We start from the raw sequence: 22631 nt of genomic DNA on the forward strand, positions 1-22631 counted from the left end.
TCAATTTTGTGTCAAAGTAAAGATTATCTCCAAACTCTACAAGCAAAGTTTAAGTGGCCTGTTTCTGGCTCACAGTTTCATGTTGGAGACTTAGTTTTTTTTTTTCAAAAATGCCAACATTCCACCTCTTTTAAAGCGAACTTTTACCAGAGTTGAGCAGGTATTTCCTGGAAACAATCGTATTAGTAGGGTTGTCAAGTTAAAATTACAGCTCGTGGAGAAGTTACCAGGCCTATCTATAAAATGTGTTCGTTAAAGAAAGAATGACATTTCCATTTCGGCGGGTGGCAGGATGTTTGAAATAATTTGATTTTTTTCCCAACAAATGTGTAACCGAATCTTTTCAATAAAAATTTTTGTTGTTGTTCTTTTCGTTAATTTGTAGATGATTTTATATGAAGGCTGATGAAAATTCAATTACCCATTTATTCAAATGAAAATAGAATTATTATGTTTTTTATCAAATCATGCACAAATAATCTATGAGAAACTCTTAATGTAAGTATGAAACATAATCAAGGCCAATTATTCAAATGTGAGGACAAGAGTGAAGCTCACTATTTATTTTGGTACTAAGTGAATATAGGTAGAATGCACTAACTACTTTCCCAATTAGTCACCAACATGAACAGTAGCATATATATATATACGCATAAATGTAGATACAAACATATGGCGAACATAGGTATTTCAGCGATCTAGTTTTAAAGGGTGGACCAACTTGAAATACAGAGAATAGTTCTCGAAATTTCACACATAAAAATCAAGTTTTTTCTTTCTGTTAGATATATGCTAAAAGATTAAATTTTTTTTTTTTTTTAAATCTTTTAACGTGTTTTTAGCTTAACTAAATTTAAATTATGAAGATTCAAGGAAATTATTTCATTTTGTTTAAAATATTTAAAAGAGGACTTTTAAATATATCTAATTATTGAGGGGGGCATATAACCACTGGCACCCATAATGGTAAACTTTGCTTTATGGTCCCTATAACTGATAAGTTTCTTTATATTTGTATTTAAAAGTCTAGTATTTAAAAAACTGTTTAGTAAAAACTGAAACCAAACTTAAATGTATTTACAAGGTAAAAATAGATATAATAATCACAAATTAGTGAATATTATACTGATAATTTCATTTTAAGAAATGTTTGATATGCAAGAAAGAATATCAAAAAGATCAAACTTATTTATTTATTTAATATGATAACCAGAAGAATGTGAGAATAACATAACTATGTTCATAAATGGATAATTCTTTACAACTAAGCTAAAATGATAATTCTTTATAAATAGGCTAATTTATGGTTCCTAAATTTAATAAGTATCTTTACATTTGTGTTTTAAAATCTAGTTTTTAAAAAACTGTTTTGCAAAAACTGAAGTCAAATTTAACTACATTTATAGGGTAAATAATAATTATAATATAAATATAATTACAAATTTGAGATTATATAGATAGTTTTGTTCTAAGACATGTCTGATATGCAAGAAAGAATATGCAAGAAAGAATATGCAAGAAAGAATATCAAAAGAGATTAAACTTATTTATTTATTTAATGTGATTAACAGAAGAATATGAGAATAACACCACTATGTTCATAAATGGATAATTCTTTACAAATGGACTAAAATGACATAAATGGATATTATAAATTTTCAATAGAAGAAACAAGTTATTTGTTCAACATACAGTTTGAAGATGGCTCTATTACATCAGATCATAAATTAAAAACATAATTTAAAATACCTATTTTTGTTTCGTACTGAAATACACATATGTTTTATTGTTTAACTTATATAATTTAAAGTTCACACATAAAGTGTAATTACTCAGCATTAAGTTCTTTTTCTTTTTCTTATAATAGGTTGCTTTAATTTCAAAAAATATAAATCATTGTTTATATAATATATAGATTTTCAAAGATATGAAAAGTATATTATCGAAAAATTTTCAACAGTATATTCCCTGAAAAATTTTGAAGGAAAAAAAAGCATACAATAAACTTAGTTGAAAAACAATTTGATTTTTTCGAGAGGATTTCTGCATCAGTACCTGTGCTAAAATGGTCGTCACCTCTTGGTGACAAGCTGGACAGTGGCAGGCTGGAAATTTAAAAAAAAAAAAAAATCACAGAAGCATGCCATGGAATGAGCCGTTGCAATTGGTACTTGAGCGATTTCAGCCAGCATGAACAGGTATCAATATGGAAATATTCTTACTGTTTTCAGAAAGATAGAGTAGGCAATGTGCAGAACAGAAAAAAAATGTAACACAATAAAATAAACAAAGAACAAAAAAATATAAAAATATGAATCAAACATTAATACTTTGTATAAAAAGTTTGAAAACAAAACAGTTACAACTAAAATTTAGAAATTTGTGAGATTTTTTTTTGTTTTATCCTGTAAAAATGTGGCTTATTTGCAGAAAATAATACATATACATTACAATAAGTCACGATATTGTTCAGGAACATAGTATCATCACAAAACAAATTCAAAGAGACTAAGAAGGATCAATACAATTGTTCGTGGTTGAATACTATTAGAATAGTTCAAATTGAAATAAATAAAATTTAATATAGTGAAAGGGAATTGTTTTTCACATTAAGGTTTTTTCAAAAATTATTTCCATATTATTTATTTCAGTTCTTGTTCAGTTCAGTTATTCTATATTATTTATTACAGAATTTTAAAATCTTTATAACCTATTATATAATGATTTATTTTTCAAATAGGATTTATGTCATCCTTATTTCCTTAATGCACATTTATATCTAAATGAAGTATACGTAGCTATCATTAATTTTAGCTTACTGCATAATTGCTTGATTTCCTATCTTAAAAAATTAAATACATAGCTAATATATACATACTATATTATTTGTGTTGACAACTTCACTTTTGATTAAATATTACTTTAAGATCTTTCTCAAATTGTTAAAATTCCATTACAATTTGAGTGTGCGTTATTTTATAACGATTTTAGACATTAATTTTGTTTTCAACATTCAGCATAAAAGAATCTTTTTTAAAAATACAAAAGCAAACCTTAAAAATGTACTAAAACTAATTTCATTCCCTAAAGTTATAAGTAAATCCTAAGCTAAATATTGTAAAACTATCAAAATGTGAAAGAATAACATTTATAAAATGTTATCAATAGAAGAATAGCTTTCTGTTGAAAAGAAATAAAAATATGCAAATTTTTACATAAATAACAGTATCAAAAAATAAAAGTAGGTATTGAATTTAGAACAAAACTTATTTTAATATCAGATTCTTTTAAAGGAATTTTTTTAACATGAGTTGGATGAACACTTTTTTAAGGGGCAGTCTTACCACTTTGAAATAAACTTGCTCTCTCTGTAAAAGTTATTAAAAACCTTCATTAGTTGCATTGGTAATATTATAGAGGAATGCACGTATTTGCATAACCAATGAACTTCTTGACATACTTCAAAAAAAAAAAAGTAATAAGAAACATTTCAAAATATTAAGTTCAAAAGTCATTTATAATTCCACTTTTATTTTTGTTTTCTTTTAAGAATTTTCAACTACCTTTGAAGAGATATTTTTTATTAGGAGTTATTTTAGAAATTTCAGAAGCTAATAGTTTAGATTTTTGGTTAGGGTTAGGTTAAGGTATGACATGGCCTGGAGGCAAATGTGTAATTTGGGGCCCTACCTATAGCAATTTATCCAAAACTCACCTAGATTAAGAAATCTTGAAACTTCTTATAAAATTCAGTTCCAAATACACTTACGTTACAAAAAAATGTTTTTTGGAATATTTTATCATTTACAACAAAGGTCGCCAAAGTGGTCTATACAGACCTCCAGGGGTCTATTTAACAAAAGCGGGGGTTGATCCGAGACAGGTGGGTGAATGGGGGTCGATCTGAGACAAGAGGGCGAATGGGGGTCGGAAAAAAAAACAGTTCTCAATACGCAAATCACACATACCTAATTAAGTATGTAAAATTTGTGATTTTTTCTTATAATTGACTCAATATCTGTTTCTTTATAAAACACAAATTAATAAATGTATATTTATTGGGGTGAAACAAGTATTTACGTACCACCGCACAGTGGCACAAACTCAGCGCAGTTCATAAGTCATATGGATATGTGCACTTGTCCAAATGTCACGTGTGACGAGCATTAACGTTACGAATGCAAATATCATACGCAGTTTCAGCTATCTTNATGTGCTTAATTTTTGTAAGAATAGTGGTGATCAAAATCATCTAAAAATTAAGTTTATAAAAGGAAAAATAGTATATACTTACTACCACTTTAATTATGAAAATGAAATCTTCCGGAAAATCCGGAAGAGTTGGCAGGTATGTAAACAGACCCCAGTATGCATATGTGCACTTGTCCAAATGTCACGTGTGACGAGCATTGACGTTATGAATGCAAATATCATACGTAGTTTCAGCTATCTTTGCAAACTGTGTTGAATATTTGCAGTGTCATTATTAAAACTTTTATAGTTTTGGATAATTAGTTATTGTTTCGATAAAACCATTCGTTTAGTTTAGTTCCAATTATGAATGCACAAAAAAGAAGGTAAGCATTAATACGGATTAGTACAGTCCGCGACAAAACTATAGCACACTTTGTATTTTATTACAAAAATTACAAAATTGACCAATTTTGACGAAAATTAAAATTGACCAATTTTGAACCCAATATAGCGAACCTTGCAAAAAACAACAGGCACACCCATCTCATTGATCAAGAAGCAGTAAATCTTTAGTTACTTTACTTATTATATCTACTTATTCATAGTTACTTATTGTTCAATAACAAGGTATTTAAATTACAATATTAAAATATTTTTCATAAAACTATTGTTACACAATGTACTATTACTTTAATAAATGTTTAAAATCATAAAATAAATGTACAAACATAGTATCTAATAGAGTTTTATTTCAATTAACAGAAAATTACTTTTGTGGGGGTCGATGGAGATTTCGAAAAATTATATAGGGGTCGATGATCAAAAAAGTTTGGCGATCCCTGATTTACAAAAATAATTACAATGACCATTAATATCTTATTAAATGTCCACAACAGCAAAAGAACTACAAATATACAAATTTTTAAAACTGAAAGAAACAAATTAGAATTCTCTGTATTTATTTAATTTGTTATATCCAATAGAGACACCACAAAATTGTAAGGATTTTGTAGATGAACAGAAAATTAGAATAACCAAGAACTGGTAAAAAGTAGGAAAAAAGTTGGGAGAAAAGGACAAGAAAAAAGTAGGAAGTTAGCAAAGTGAGAGGCAGAGATATAATTTGTTTATCTATTTCCCAAAATTTTAGAACTAATATAAATAAAATTTTCATTGATTCTAAAGGAAAATTGTACGACATTATGCTAGAAAATATCTAACAACTTAACCTCCATAAACTTTAGAAGTTCTTAAAAAAGATAGGGGCCTGGGGCTACAGCACCAGTAGCCTCTTAGTTAGGCCCTGTTTTTGGTTACTTATAGGATAGATTTTACGTAGTTAATAAAAGTAGCTTATTTGTGCGACATACTTAATACATTCAATTACAAGGCTTTGTTTTAAATATTTTCAAAGTATTGGAAAATGTCGCTGCAATAATTAAAAAAATTACTCTGGGGAAACAATGACTTTCAAAAGGAAACTTTAAATCCTTTTAAACATTACATAAATTTATTGAAACCCGTGCAAACTATGATGGAGATTTACATCTAGAAACACTATCAGTTTCAATTCAAGAACATCTTTCGGAGCTAACAAATAGTTTTAAGGTCTACTTTTCGGCTTGTCTTTCAAATAATATGTGGATTAAAGATCCCTTTTCTGTTGAAATTGAAAAGGAAGAAATGTTTAATCTTAGTGAACAAGAAGTTGATAACTTAATTGGAATTTCATGTGACACCTATCTGAAAAAAGTGTTTGAAACTGCACCACTAATTAATTTTTGCATGTGTTGCCTTAAGGAATGTGTTGCCAAGTGTATAATGAACCTAATTTGAGAATAAATTTTACATCATTACCTCCTAATTTGAAATTGTTTAATGATGACAAATAACATCACCCTTTGCACTAAGAACAAAATACGTTAAAACAAAGTTTACTTCATTTACTAAAGTTTCAAATTAATATAATTGTTAATTTTTTAATTACTTATATTTTTCTCATATAATTATTTTGTAATTTCTGTGTATGAAATGAACAAAAAAATATTTTACTATAAATAAAAATTTGTTTTGTAAATAAATGGGTTCTTTTTCATAAAGTGAGTCCTGAAAAATTTTAAAATCTCATTCTGGCCATGGTCAAAAAAATTTGGGAAATGCGGGCATATAGCAAACATGAGAGAATAATGACCTACTTATATTTTCTTTATGGTAGGAAAAAATTTTGCAACTTATGGCTACACTTTTTAACTATAAGCATTATATGAACGACAAATTTACTATTCATCTTTCTCAAAACAAAATTTTACAAACTGGATTTTACATACTATGTAGTAATAGTAATATCACAGCCCTCAAGTTTTAAAGTTGAATCATCCTTTGTAAGTCTTTGCAGCAGTCTTTCTTTTTTTAGGTTTTTAGGCTTTAAGATGCTATTGGTAGGTCAAAAAAATTTAAAATATGCAATTACCTATCATTAGATGATGAGGTATAAGAAAAAATATTGTTTAATAAAGCCCTACCTGAAATCAAACACAACTTATTTTGTAAAATTTGCAGTAATGAAGTTGCTAGCAGTCTTTATTCAAGATTAATTTCATTTGTAAAAGTCCTCTCTTAAATGACATCCAATTATTAGTTTATGCACTTGCAGCAGAAGGTTGAATAGTTTAAACTTAGTGAGTAGGCCAAAAGTATTAGTTTGAGCAATTTGTACACAAGTTTCAGAGCTACTGAAGAGGACATACATTGGAGATGCTACAGAGGAAAAGAAATTACTTTTAAGTAACAGAATCAGTAATTACTGTAAATATGAGAAACATATTAGCATTATTTTAAATAAGTAATGACTCACAAATTTCTATGAATAAAGCATGCTTAGTGAAAAACTAAAATTTGAGAACTATAAAAATGCTATATGATTTCAAGATCAGTTTGATTCCTTATCAAGACATTCAAGGTCCATAATTGTTTTAAGATAACATAATTCAAAAAATCTCTCAGTTTTTAAGTAAACTAAAAAGAAATTTTGTATTGAAGTTATTTTGATGCATTAATATTGGGAAGGAAAATCTATGAAAAGCAGCTGAAAATGAATTGATATTCACTTGTGAGTTAATGAGATTCAAAAGAAAAAAAATATGTTCTGAATGCCTATGATGAAACTCAAGTCTATCATTTCTAATACTTTTATTATTTTATGATATAGAATGTTTTAAGAAAGCTTTTCATTCAAAATGTTAAAAATAAATATTTTGAGTAGGATTAAATAAAAGATAAATACACCAAGTTAGAAAAAAATACTATGTATTTTCACCTAAGCAATAGAGATTAAAAATACAAATGTCACTATTAATGGCATATCAAGATAATAAAAACAATAATAAGTAAACTAATACTTTCATTTACAGGAAAATTAAATTTGCAAATTATAATTATCAAACAGAAAGAAAGAGAACTCTAGACAAGAGAGAGATTTAATTTAAAACATCTACTTAAGCTACACCATTTCATAAAAGTAAAATAAAATATTTTAAAGACTTAAAATTTAAAAAAAAATTACCAGTCCAGTCTAGTTAGGTGTAGCTGGCAATTATTTATGGGATAGAACTATAGAGCGATGTAATGTTTCCTGTAGTTGTTCCAGCTGATTACAAATAAGTTATAGCAGAGTATTGAACACTTTTTCCATCCTTGTTAATACTGCTTGACGAGGATTGCAGATTATACTGGCTTAATACATCTCACTGAAAAATTAAATATTTCTAATTATACTCTAAGTTTCCTTAAAACTTTGACAAGTCCAATTAATTTTTATAATAAATGCCTAGTTGCCAACATTTAAGTATTTAAGAGTGAAAATTCGGGAGATTTTCATGTTAAAGAATTACTCAAAAAAAAAAATTTATACTATGAAGTTTGTTTTTTAAAAAAAGTTTTAATTTCAAACATTAGTAACATAAAAAATGTTTTAAACAAGTTTAGTAGGTAGTCCGATTTCAGAATGAATTGATTTTCTCTTTAAGCATCATTTTTTTAAACAAAAATCCTAAAAATTTAACTAAAACAACTTGTGTTTGTTTAATGATTAGCATTTACATAAATTACAAATGATTAAAAAAACATTTAGTAACCTTGCATACCAATAAGCACTTTTATGGAATGTTTAAATAGCCTCTACGTTCACATTTTGAAAACATAACAATCTAAAGTCTCAGTATTTATATTCAGATTTTACAAAATAGATCAAACAATGTTTTGATGATACTAATTCTTTGAAATATCAACTATAAAAAAGGTTTTAAATTTCAATAAATGTTCTGTATAGTTCTAGTGTATCAGTAGATCCCAGCAAGAATCTTCTATATGTTGTAGACTTATTCAAAAATTCATCTCTTCACTACTACTAACATTATGCAAGTTTCTAGTATTTTATATAATACAGCCAAACAACATTTAGGCTTGCTACAATGAGTTCAGATAGTATTAAGCTTATGAGAAAATATATAGTTCATTGTACCGTTGCCTGATTTAAAAATTTGCAATTTCTTGGCAATAATTATACTTCTGTGCGAGTTAAGAAAAGAATATGCGAATTTTTTGTGTAGTGAAAAGCCATATTCACAAAAATTTGGGTTATGCTTTCGTAATATCAACAAAAAAAATTTATCATAAAACAGTGCTAAATGTGATATAATGCACATTTGAGTCTTTAAACGAAATGGTGATAATCTGAACGAAAATGCGAAATGCTTTTTCAAAATGCTGAAGAATTGGAAACTATTGATTTTGGCATTGAGATGTATCACAGAAACATCACGATATTTTGCTGCAACACGACATATTCTTACATTAAGGTGGTTACATAATTTTCAATTAATTCTTCCACCTTTTGATTGATTGAGAGGGTTCCCACATAATTTCAGAAAAAAAAATTCCGAACTTTTCGAGGTATTTCAGGAAAATTTCAATTTAAGTACAGACCATATTTTATCAATACCATGTAATTTTTCATTGGAAAACTTAGTTTTTTTTAAATTCATTACTTTAAATATTAGATGTTGTATGCAAAAAATATCATGGAAACATGGAATTTTCATGGAATTATGGAATTTTAACAACAAATAATTGTAATAGAAGCTGGAATTATTTACCTTGAAACTAAATAACCGATTACTGTTTCTGACTACTTTAAGACCGGTTACTTTCCAGATTTAATTCTGGATGTAAGAATTTTCCAAAGTTTTGTAAAAAAATGCAACTTTTCTTGACTATTCTCGGCTTTTTTGAGTTAAAATAAAATTCCCTTACAATTACAGATTTTTCCTGTTCTTGCTTACCCATGGGAGCCCTGTTTTAATCATACGATATGCCATACCAAGTTTAAAGCAATAAATTAATTAGTGATAAGTTTTTAAAAATTAAATCCTAATACCTGTGAAAGAAGCCATATCTCTAGCATCACAGAGAAATAAATTGAAACATTGTGCAAATAAAAATAAATACAAAAATGTGTAACTAAATATAAGTATCTCATAAAAGTCTACAACAACATTTACTAGATACAAAGTGAAGGGTATGAGTCTCTCTCTCTATATATATATATATATAGTGGAGTCTTGATAGTCCGAGTTTCCTATGAATCCGAGCTAGTGAAAAAAATCAGTCTTGCTGCCAAACAATGACCAACACACACAGAACATGTGGAATGATTATTACGATTGGTATTACAATGATTACTACGACTGAATGTTGAAAAAGAAATTTGTGGATTAAACACTGAAACATGTGAAGAGTATGTTAAAGCAAAAGCAAAAACATTAGACAATTATTTTAAAATACAATTAACCTGATACAGTAAGATAATGAACATTGTAACTTGATGTAATGCAGTAAATGCACCCTGATGGTGATAATATATTTAAGGCTGTCAAGTAAGTTTCATTGTTCAAAACTGGGAAGTTTCCATATCAAGATCTTTTGTGCCATTTACAATTGCAAAGGTGCTAAATGGATTTTAAACTTTCAAAATTTAAAAAAAAAAAGGAAAAACATGAAGAAGTTTGCCCAGAGATGGCTTATAACCCTTTGAGTTTGTCCATCTCTCTGACTTTTTTTTTAAATTAAAAGTTTCTCCCTCGGTATAATGTCCACTTGAAGCATTTTAAAACATGCAACATCCATTAATTCAAATTTTAGTCAATTACTGTCTGATCGCATATCATATAAAAGGAACCTTCATAAAATGTTTATGAAACAGTTACATGACATTTTTATAAAATTGTGTTTTGAAATTTTCTTTCTTTTTTTAGAAAATGGCCTGATGAGACACCTAGACCATGATAGTACAAACTAGGTATGAATATTTAATAATTTATTTTTTTTTAATGGCAAGGCCCAAAATGAAAAAATAAGTTTGTGTTGAAAACTAATATACTAAGGTAATATACAGAACAGAAAATAATTATATTTTTTCCCACCTAAAATGAAACATGTCAAGAGCATCACTTGCAAAAGGGATTATAACTGGTGATAGAAGTTTTTAGCCAATTATTATGCAATAGTTTAAATTTTCTGTATTTGTAAAACAGTGCCATAATATATTTTATTCATGATATTAAATCTTTTAAATAGGAAGTTTTATAGAAACTTACGATGTATTTCCAATAAACTTCTTTTGATGACATTCTGTGCAACTATAGGCATTAACCTATGCTGATGACTTAATCCAGGCTGTTGCTGCTGACTCAGTTTGGTCTGTATGTACATTAAACAAACGTCCGGCTGTAAGTTCCATAAGCTTCAAAAGTAGTTTTTTTTCTGTTACATTCTTCTAAAAATAAATATATAAAATTAAATAAATGGAAAAAAAATAAGAAATTTTAATATCCCATTGTTTTAACCATAATATATATTTAATTACTATGATTTTACAGTAAATTTGACTGTAACAATCATGCTTGCAGTATTAACTGAAAATACCATAAAATTCATTAAAAACTTACAGGGCTATTCCACTGTAAGATCAACCAAACGGCCAAAATTTTAAGCTCTATATTTTCAAGCAGACAAGGTATTTTCAACTGAGGATTTAGAAATAATGACTTAAAACTTATTAATATCAGTTTTCAATAAGTCATAGACTGTTAAATGAAGGGCTAAATCATTTGAAATTTTAACTACAGTAAGTAAATCTCTAACAAGTACATTTCTTTAAAAAAAAAATTTCCACTAATGATACAGAATGGAATAAATAATTATTGAACTAAACTGTAACAAAACAGGTTATCACGCACAAATGTGTAGAAACATTTCACATTTTGATTTACAAAAAAATTTGAAAGATGCACTTTCGATATTTTACGTCCGACAACAAAATACACGATAAATTGTACTGCGCCAATAGGAGTTAGGAAACATAATTAAATTTTTTTTTCTGCTTAAAGCAAGATTCTAAGTAAAGTCTCATTTGTAGAGTATTTTAATTTTGAAAGAAATAATTATATTATTGTAAATTAATAATTATTTTTATAACTGACACCACTGCTTTTTTCTCATTAGATTTGTTTTCCTCTATTTCCATCTCTTATTTCGCTTTTTCCTTATGAAATGAAGTGGAATATGAACAGAAACCATCAAAATATTCCTTAAAGTTAATTTAGAATAATGTATTTCCCCTTAGTAACCTAACACAATCTGCTTAACTATGCGGCACTTTAAAGTTATTTTTATTAGAGCTTGAAACTGATCAATTAGGTTTTTTTCTATATTTTTTATTTTATTGATTTATATATATTTTTTTCAGATAAGCAACTCCTTTATAATTTTTTGAGCAACAATTTAACTTCTGTCAGAACATTTTAAATCAACCATTTTGCCTAGAAGAGCTTAAAAAGTGCACGTATTTGAAGCAAAACTTTTTTTTCAGTATGTTCTTTAATTATTAATTTTTTGTATTTGCTCTTTTGAGAAAAGCAACTCTGGTTCATATTCAGAAACCGATCTTGGATATAAACACATTTAGGTTAGCACAAATGCTTGCTAAAGGATTGCCATATCCATTCAGATGTAAAGTACGAAACCTTGCTAATACAAACAAAGGCGTAGTTAGGGCTTACAGCACTAGAGACAAATTCAGTTTTTGAGCCCTCAAAATATATATAATATATATATAGAAGACATAATGTCAAACTCAAGGGAACTATTTGGGATAGTTATAAGTTTAGATTCTGTTAAACTAAATTCATTAATTAGATTTTACATTGAATACGATTATACAACTTCAAATCAACATAACTCATCAATGTAAAAACATTTCATTTGATTTGGTTTAAAATGGAACAATACACATTACTAATGTATGTAGTTTTATTACACTCTTTAAAGTAGTTATTGGGCCTGAAATTAGCAAATGAAATTGGGGGGATGAGTTATTTAAAAGAGAAAATTTCTTCAGGAATTCATTTTCAATTTAATTCATTTTTAAAAAAGTATTTGAAAATTTCACACAGGCCATAGAAAACATAATTTGGACAAAATATTGGAAAAGACATTTTCAGAAAAATTAGAAATTTTGGAAAAATTAGGATATTTCCAACCAGTATAAAAACCATTTTAATCAGCATATATCAATTCCATCTGTTTCCAGATGTAATTATAAAACGATTTACTTACCTATTTCAAGCTATCCTCTTTTTAGATCATTTTCTTAGGAAACTTTCTTGATTTCAAACATCTTTACAGTTGATACTTTTTTCAAAACAGAACACAATTTCATTAAAATTCCTATGGCCAGGCAAAAGTAGCTTATCTACTTCAAAATTCAGAAATACTGGTTTCATTTCTGTTTCAAGAGATAGCATAATAAAGCTGAATGATTTAATATCTAAGATGGTGTTTATTTGATCATCAGCTGAAGTTTTCATGCCTTTTTCAACCAAGATCAGTGGATTTCTGCAACAAGGATCCTTTACTGAATTTGGTCCCAGAGCTTTCTTAAAAGTCTTCATAATTTTCATTCTAGTTAAACAACTATGACATCTAATTAAGGTTAAAAAATTTGATTTAAGAAATTCATTGATATTTTGAACCAAATTTTTTTCACCACAACCATTTTTTGGAAATATTTTCAATATTTTCTATAGCAAACTGCACATTTTTACTTGGACATAGAGCTTGTCTTTTAGATTATTATGTTTTTGTTTCAGTAAAAAAGACCAGGATTTTATTTTCCCTATTTTCATTCACCAGCACTAGAGCTAATAGGACATTCCATGTCAATATGGCCTTATCTAAAAAAATTAATAAATAAAAATGTGAATAATAAACTACAAACTAACATTTTTATTTTTTTGTCCATAAGCGTGCTTTTTAACTATTTTTAATGTATATTTTTTCAATCAAATCATTCTTTCTAATAATATTCTTTTTAAAAATATATTAAGAAGTAAGATAACAAGGTAAGAAACAAAATGGCAGCAATTGATATAGCATTACTTCTTAACTAAAATCATGAATCTGGATGACATTATTTTGAACTAGAGTGGACTCAAATCCTAATACAATAAGAAACAATGGCATTTTCTTTAACAATTCCTTAAAAACAAATTCTTTTCAAAACTTTTTTAGTAACATTTAAATATTACAATAAGAAATATTATAAGAATATAAACTTACTTTCAATCTTAGTTTAGTGAATTTTAAACTTACTTCAATCTATTTTTCAATCTTAGAAAGAAAAAAAATTCGTTTGAGTATTCCATTAATAATAATAAAAAAAATTTACTAAATTTTCAAACAATTATTTCAATTTTGTACAATGTGTTCTGCAATTCTGTTCTTTTATAAAGCAAGTCTGTGTATATTTATTGTTCAAAGTAAAAATAAAATCATACAAAGTATAGCATTTTTATAAGAAATTTAGACTGAATGTCATGATTTTTAAATTAAAAATGCAATATGTATTCTTTGAATTTCATTCAATTTAAAATTATAATAAAAAGGAAAAATTCGTAAGAAATAGTGATTTGCAAAATAATTTTTGATCATATTCTCATTTTCTCAAACCAGTGGAACAAGGATTAATTTATATAAAATAGAAATATTTTTTATGACAATTTAAATAATAAAAGAATTAATATGCAAAATTGAGATTCCAGAATAAAACTTTAAAGAATTTAACTGAATTCATGTAAAATTCACAATCTAATTAAATACAAACAAAAAAGAGATAATAGTGAAAGTTTATTGATAGTGATTTTAAGACTTAGCTCTTTAAAAGCATCTTCTATTATACTCCCACACAAAAAAAAGGTTAAAAAAAACCGCAGGCTTATAAAAGAATAGTAATTTAATTACAATAACTATATAGCAAACATGTGGTTTCAGTCACACATGAATGATTTTCTCCTTAGACCTCTCCGGACTGGTCAAAATTAGATAACTCATTAGACAAAAAAAAAAATTTATAAAATCCCTGTAAATATTTTTTAAAAATTTTTTACCAGATTTTTTTGAAGCTTTTATTTTTTTCATTTAAAAAATACAAAGATGTAGCATTAAAATAGTTTTAGAAAATTACTCGTTTCACACTTCATTTACTTTTAAAAAGAATCCACTAATTTTTTTTTTTTTTAAATTGATTGAAAGCAAAAATTTAATTTAAAAAGACCTATTTAAAAATAGCAAATACTAAGATTTCGAGCTTATAGTTATTGAGAAAACAATTATAAAATTTTCCTTTAGATAAACATTGAAAGCAGCTTCAGGGATTATTGAGGAGCTACTAGTTAGATTTTGAATCTTATAAAATCTTTCCGATAAGTAAAATTTCAGTGTAATGTTTCAAAAACGTTAATAAAATATTCTTTCACTATTTTTTAAAAAAAGCTCTTATAATAAAATCATATTATACAAGCATAAGTAAAATAATAGGATTTTCCTTTCCCATTGTGCAATTTTATAATAAATTATTCATAAAGGTTCTAGCTCTCTTTTATTTAAAAAGCCTAACATTTGTCAGTTTTATAACAAAACGTACATTGCTAATTAATAGCATTTCCTGGTTGTCTTAATACCCAAAGAAACTATTTTTGCTCACTTATACTAACTAGGAAAGGTGTGAGAACTAAGCAAATATTAATATCACTGACAGAAAAAATTGAAGTATCAAATATTTAACTTTTTTGTTGGTTTATTTATAGACTAAAGAAGCAGTTCAAATAACCAACTTTACAAAAGATATTTTTCAATTTCAAAGTATTTCAAAAAATTCTAAATATATACCTCATAAATAGATCTATTGGTTGGTTTATTAGAGAAACAACACAGTGATTCAAAAGATAAGTCTCTTTCGTTCAGTTCTATATCTTATTTTTATTTTTAGAAATATGGCATAATTTTAGAATAATATTGTTTTGACAGAAAACGTGAAGAAATAGAAAACCCTTGTAAACTGTAATAATTTACAAATATATGTGCCTTATCTCAAAAATAAAAAAATTCAATTTTATTTATACTGGAAATACTTTGAAAGCAGAAATTCAGGAACTTTTCGTAAAAATCCACAAATACTTTAGGACAGGACTAAGATGTAAGAAAAGAATTTCAAATATTGTAGTTACAAAACCACAAATTAGAAGTCTTCATGGAAAAATATCATAAACGTACCCAAAATATAAACTTTAAGATTTATAAATAAAATAAATAACAAATTAAAGAATCCTAGCAATATTTATAGAATTCAATGTAAAGTAAATTCACACTTAAGAATTCGAGAAAACGTAGTATTTGCCATAGAAATGTAGAGTAATAAACAGTAATTTCAAAAAGCAATAAATAAAGAATGAGAACAACATAAATAAAATACAAACCTTTACACTCTAAAGTAGATTTAAAATAAGTTTTAGACGTAAATATAAATAAGACCAAAAGTTTGCTCACACAATTTTCCGTTTCTAGGTCCAAATAGCGTACTGCTAGTAAATGACAACAGGGTTGCTTCATATTTTTTTTACAAGTATAATTTGGCGAGTAAGAAACATTGCCAAGCAGAAATTTAACGTGTGATTTTAGTTTCTGTTTCGTCTGTCTGTTCCACGAAAATTTACAGGGGCATCAATTCTAATTATAATCCTTCGTATCTAGATTTTGCTTTATAATAATTTATTTTTTAAATTGCATTTGATTCATACTGGATTTTTTTAACGTTAATTCTGTAAAACATTTGAAAATATGTTTTCAACATATTTTATTATTACTTTTTGCTTTAAAAAAGAAAAGAAAACAGTTTGGAATTACGAATAAAAAACAAGTACTTTTGAAACTTACAAAATGTTTTGATTAAATGTAGTTAAACTGAATCCTTAACTTTACTTTTCTTCGATTTCAACTATTCTAATTCTTCGAACTATTATTTCTTGATGTAGTTCGAAGAATTAGAATAAGTGAAACTGTAAAGGATTAAGTTCAACTATATTATATATANTATATATATATATAGGGGAAATAACTTCATTAATTCAAATATCGCAATTTATTTCGCTATCTTGGATAAACAAAAATTATTTGAAGAAAAATTTACATGAAATTCTTAATAATTTGAGGAGGCGAAATGTTTTACAACATGAGCATAATGAAATCATGTAAATATTTTCATTTGAATACTTTACTCAGAAATTTTTATATCGTACTATTTATTTTTATAATCTTTGGTTTTTATTTATTTAAATACTTGAAATATTTTTACAAGAAATATTGATATTGAAAACATAATGTAGAAAATGATACAAGGTCTTTTTAAACTGAAGCATAACAAGCTGTTACATTTTTTTAAAAATAAATGAAAGAATCCGTTATATGAGATAATACCATTGTAATATAAGTTTCAATAAAAATATTTACATAACAATAATTTTCCAAATATTATGAAAATATTTTAACAAAATATATTAAATATTTTGCAATGAAAATATTATAAAATATTTTCCCTTAAAAATAAGTTATTTATATAATTAACAATAATAACAAAGTTAATGTAATACTCAGTTAAATTAATAGAGCAAAGCAAGTTTTCTTTTAAAATTATCCTTACTTTTTCTTATATAAATTTATTAGAAAGAAGGTTTTCTTACAGGTTATAAAAAAGTTAATATTTTAAAAAATAAAGGGGCATTAAAGTTTTTTAATTTTACATTTTTCCGTAAACCTTATACCTAAATGAATATCACGGTATAATTTGACATCGTTAATACGTAAATAAAAGTCAGCTGTTCGAAAATTACAAAATAGCTTTTTGCTTTTTTTTATTATAAAAAGGTAAAATAATAATAATAATCTCTACCCTCAAGACATTTCAGTTTCTTCGTTACACAGGGTGCTTCGTCAAGGCCACTCTTAATCGATATTTTTGGAACACTTTCCAAAAATGAAATCAAACAGATTCCCATATGAATATTTAAGCGAACAAAAAAACCCATTGAAATTGAACGAGTCATTATTGAGAAAGAAGGGACTGCGAATGTCAAAATCTGTTTAATTGACCGTAGAAACTGAGAGAAGAAAATTGATTATTAGAAACATCTTCAAATTTTATCAGACAATCAAACTATTTTTAATCTTTTTTTCTCGTAATCCTCACTAGTGATTCGACAGATTTCGTTAGCTATTTTGTTTCTTCCTCTTTTTAATACTAATTTGAAACCTCTAATGTGTACACTTTTTTCTGAAGATATACATTGAAAAGGGGTACACTTTTTCCCCAATGATTCTAAGAATGATTCCCATTTTTCCCCAAGGATTCTCCCAAAGGTTCTCATATTAAAGTAGGCCATTACGGAACACCTGCATAATGTGTATGAAGTCCCATTTTTAAAGAGTCTTAACGAGTTCGGTCGTGATCGGTCCTGTCTGTTACTTTTCATATGAAATTTTAATAGTTTAATTGATTGTAGACTTGATTCAATTATCCGGAAGCGGTCACAGTTGGAAAAAAAATTATTCCATGCATATTAATGTTCAACTGGATCATGAATTTTTCTTATACAAGTTTTATTATGTTTTAATTGATTTTCCAGTAATATAGGTATTTTTAATCGGTCCATCGTATCCCTCATAAAAAATACTCGTGTTTTTAAAATTCCAGTTCTGAAGAACTACTTTAGCGATTTCGCTTAAATTTTGCACTTAGCCAGGTAAAATTACATTCTTTAATGTAAAAAAATTTTATACGTTACAATTCAAGAATTTTTCCACTGTTACTAAATAAAATGATAAAAAAATAATAAATATTTACTAAAAGTTGTTTTTTGCGCGGAATTATCTTTGAATAAACGAATTTTATAATTGCGAACAAAAATTTTCAATTCGCTTAAAAAGTTCTCGAAATATGGTGAAATATGCAAAAAATAAAATTGACATTAAGGGGTCCAAACTTTAAGCCGCTCTCCTGGTCTAACTATTGAGACCATATTTTCCAGATTGCGGCTGCCCCTTACATTTTGATGGTCAGAAATCCGCATCGGTCGGAAAAAAGATATATACATTATATAGTATAAGAGATCTATGATATAAAAGATTTCTTCAGAAAAAGTACATTTTTGTTTGGCTGATTTCATAACTTAAAATATCGTTTGCACTAATTAATTAGCATATTTGAGATCATCCTCTCAAACTTTAAGATTGAGCTTTTGTACTAGAAGATCCGTACAATTGGATCAAAAGTTATTCAGGGTGGTCTGTTTATTTTTTTGAGCACTGTGCATAAAAATATTCATACAAAGCAAACTTGAATGTTAAAATTTTCAGCTAGCTTTAAAGAAATGTTACCTTAGATAGGTTTAGACAAATCAAATGTTAAAATTTTCAGCCAGCTTTAAGGAAATGCTACCTTAGATTGGTTTAGGCAAATCAGAATAATTTGATACATTTGATTGTGCTTGAGTTCGCGTAGATAATTTTCATCTACTTGATAATTTGTAATTGAAATCTGTCTTGAATTTCTGATAGAGAAATATTAACTTTTCTATGTTTTCATATCCACCAATTTACTATGGATTTCTCACTAAACTTGAGTACATAATCAACGAAGCATAAAACTTTTTCGGTGCTTTTAATGATGGGGTAATGCTCCATGAATTTTTATTGCAGTTGATGTTCCACATCAGCGATTGATACTGAATTTCTATTTGAATCTGATTCTTAAGATTTATAAGAATAGTGATCCGGATTTAGTTTTTCTGTTTTCACTTTTTGTTTAATTAAACATATTATGATTTAACTATTTAGACTTACAAGTAACGGCTATTCATCATTGAAGTTTTTTTTAATTTACAAAATCAATTACTGATGCATTTCTGAATATGAGTAAAAAACGTTTCTTTACAAACTATTTTCTATTTTATTTATTTATTTTTTATTTATTTATTATTATTTATTTATTTATTTATTTATTTATTTATTTATATTTTAGTACAAATATAATTCCAAATATCTGACAAATTTTTTAGTAGCGATTAGACTGTTTTTTTTAATAATTTAAAAATACGAATATATATTTTTGCTTGTAATTAGAGCATCAGAAAAAAAAGTGTAGAAAAAGGACATCGGTAGGTGTCCCATCTGCGTCAAATGATTGACGTTTCAATTTTTGAGAGAGTTTTGGTTCACTCTCAGATACAAAAAAATCACTTTCAGATACAAAAAAATATGGTTTATTTTTATAAATTTTTTGAACATTAATTACTTTACTCAATAATAACTTTTTTGGAATAACATCTAAATATGATAAACCCTAACATAACCATTTAACATATTAATAAGCCGTTTATAAATAAGGTATTTAACATAAGCCTGTGCCGAAATCACCTCGTAAGGTAAGCATAACATAAGCAGAGGGATACACCGAAAGTTTTCAAAATTTCTTACGGGTTTAGAAAGTTTGTTATTGTTTACATTCAGTCAACCATCCAAAGAAAGTGCGTTTTTATGTCTGATTTCTTTACTTAAAATATCATTTCCATTGTTTAATGATCATATTTGAGGTCAATCCTTTAAACCATTAAGATTGACTCCATATGCGTCAAGATCCAAACACTAGATCAAAAGTTATTCAGGGTGTTCCATATTTTTTTTTTTAAGTGAAAGCCAAAGTCTACAGATTAAATTGGGAATGAAAATATCAAAATACGTTTAGTTAACGTTGGAAACAGAGAGAAGTTGGAGGGAGATTATAAGAAACACCTTAAATTTTTCTAACAAACAGGTTTTGATATTTTCAGTCCCACCTTCCACACTTTTTATTCGTTAAATTTCGACAAAGTTTTGATTTTTTCCTCACTTAAATTTTAATTTGTGGTTACTAATGTGAATTCTGTAAACATCATTTTTGATCAAAGATGTCAAAAATATGCACTAAAGGTGGTCTTGAGGGACAACCTGTATGATGCAAAAATAACATCAGATACAGCTCTGTTGCCACCAAAACTGAATAAAGCTAATAAGTGGCTCAGGGGATAGAGCGTTCGTCTCCAGATGAAGAGAACCGGGATCGAAACCTAGCGATAGCTGGTCGATACGAATTTCACACCCGGCTCACAACGACTACAGTTGCTGACGTAAAATATCCTCAGTGGTAAACTGATCATGTGTTTGAGTCCCATAGCCGCCAAGCTAACGGTTGGATGTTTTCGTGGTTTCCCTTTCTATGTAACGCAAATGCAGATTAATTCCATAAAAAAGTCCTCCACGAAGGCAACATTTCTCCCAATACTTGATCCTAGAGTTCCCTTGTCTTCTGGATTGGGTTGAAAATTACACGGCTACGGCGTTGAACTCAAGATTGGGTCCGCTGTTCAACGATGGTTATAAAATAAAATGAGCATTGAAAGTATTCGATAGCTTAACTAGACTTCTCAAAGCTGAAAATTCTAAGTCAAATGTTTTATGATTCAATAGTATTTTCTGATGCATTTAGGTCAAAAAATATTAATAGAACATCTTAAAAAGAAATTTTTAATAAAAAAAGCAAAATCGATAACGTAAGTAGTGCCAGCATAGCTAATTTCAAAAAGTGCTCTCCGGTGTTTGTAAAAAAAAAAAAAAAAAAAAAAAAAAATGCTACGCCGCTGTCATTATTTAGGGTTATAATATGAAAACTTCATATTTATTTATTTATTATTATTTTTTTTTGCCATGTTTGCTTATTTTTGTAAACAGCGATTCATTATTTCATGACCAATTTTACGCGTTCAGCTTTCATCAACGCATTTTTACAAGTCATCTAAAATAACGATATGTTGTATAATACAGAGTGCTCCGTAATGACCATCCTTAAAACATATCTCTTGACTATATAAATTACTTTTGTTTCTTCTCATTCATGTCTGGAAAGTCTTGAAAATGGGTGCCTATTTTTGAGCGCTTGAAACATATCTACTCTTACTTCCCATCTCTATATTTTTGAAGTGAATGAAGATTTTTAATGAATATCTTACATCTGCAGATGAGTCTGCAGAGAATGTGCAGAGAATGAATATCTTACTACTGCAATTTCTTTTTATTTTTCGTTTAATAATTTTGAATATGTGTCTAACATTTATATTCATTAGTAGGCAGAAAGTAATATTTAAGAGATGAAAAGACAAAAATGCTATCATAATATCACTGAGGAGGGAGGAACTGAATACTTCAAAACCTGTTTTATTACAGGGGGAAAGAAAGATGAGTTAAAAGTTAATTATTAGAAATACCTGAAAATTTTATAGGGTAATCAAACTGAGTTTCATGTTTTCCATCTCGTCTACCTTGTTAGCAATTTTCGATTGCATTTTCGTTTTTCTTCGGCTCAATATTAATTTGCCTCCTTTATTGTGTATACTTTTTTGATTTTATTTTTTGAAGTTATATTATTCAGTTATTATTTATACATTCATTATATATTCATTATTATTTATACATTATTTATATATTCATTATTATTTATATATTCATTATTATTTATATATTCATTATTATTTATATATTCATTGTTATTTATATATTCATTATTTAGTTTATGATTAAAAAATGACTAAGTTTAGATAAAAATCGTTATAAATTCCATTTGAATTAAATTTTTAAATCAATGTACGAGCTAAATTTAAGAGTGCAATCCAAATATGAAATTTTATATTCTTTCAAAAATAAAAATGAAAATTGCTAAAGAGAATTTTTATTTTCTCTTCTTTTTTTTTAAATATTTATTTTGAACTAAGCTGCAGCTGCACTTAAGTTACTTTTTGTTCGACTTCAAACAAGGACGATTTAACAAAAAGCTAGGAAGGTATTAAGTTTATTATTTCACGATTAAAAAAGTATTAAATTTTATATTTTTTAAAACTCATTGTATGACAGAGACAAATCCTTACAAAGCGGTTAAAAACAAACAAAGAATAAATCAATAC

The 22631-nt window shown here is 26.9% G+C and overlaps 1 long non-coding RNA gene across 5 annotated transcripts in view; it reads right to left on the minus strand.

Moving 5' to 3' along the window:
- Positions 1–16266, minus strand: part of LOC107452619 (uncharacterized) — a 42540-nt gene extending 26274 nt beyond the window's left edge. For 4 of the 5 annotated variants that reach the window (XR_011638286.1, XR_011638290.1, XR_011638289.1 and 1 more), the window contains exons 1-5: positions 16135–16266; positions 12868–13484; positions 10848–11026; positions 7757–7940; positions 6717–6951 (exon numbers count right to left, since the gene is read on the minus strand). This is a non-coding gene — a long non-coding RNA (uncharacterized lncRNA). Of the gene's footprint in view, positions 1–6716; positions 6952–7756; positions 7941–10847; positions 11027–12867; positions 13485–13869; positions 13922–16134 lie in introns of those variants that run through there. The other variant, XR_011638287.1, reaches the window with a different exon arrangement.
- Between the last annotated feature and the right edge of the window lie 6365 nt (positions 16267–22631).

The sequence above is a fragment of the Parasteatoda tepidariorum genome, chromosome X1, assembly GCF_043381705.1.
Source record: "Parasteatoda tepidariorum isolate YZ-2023 chromosome X1, CAS_Ptep_4.0, whole genome shotgun sequence".
Taxonomy (NCBI): Eukaryota; Metazoa; Arthropoda; class Arachnida; order Araneae; family Theridiidae; genus Parasteatoda; species Parasteatoda tepidariorum.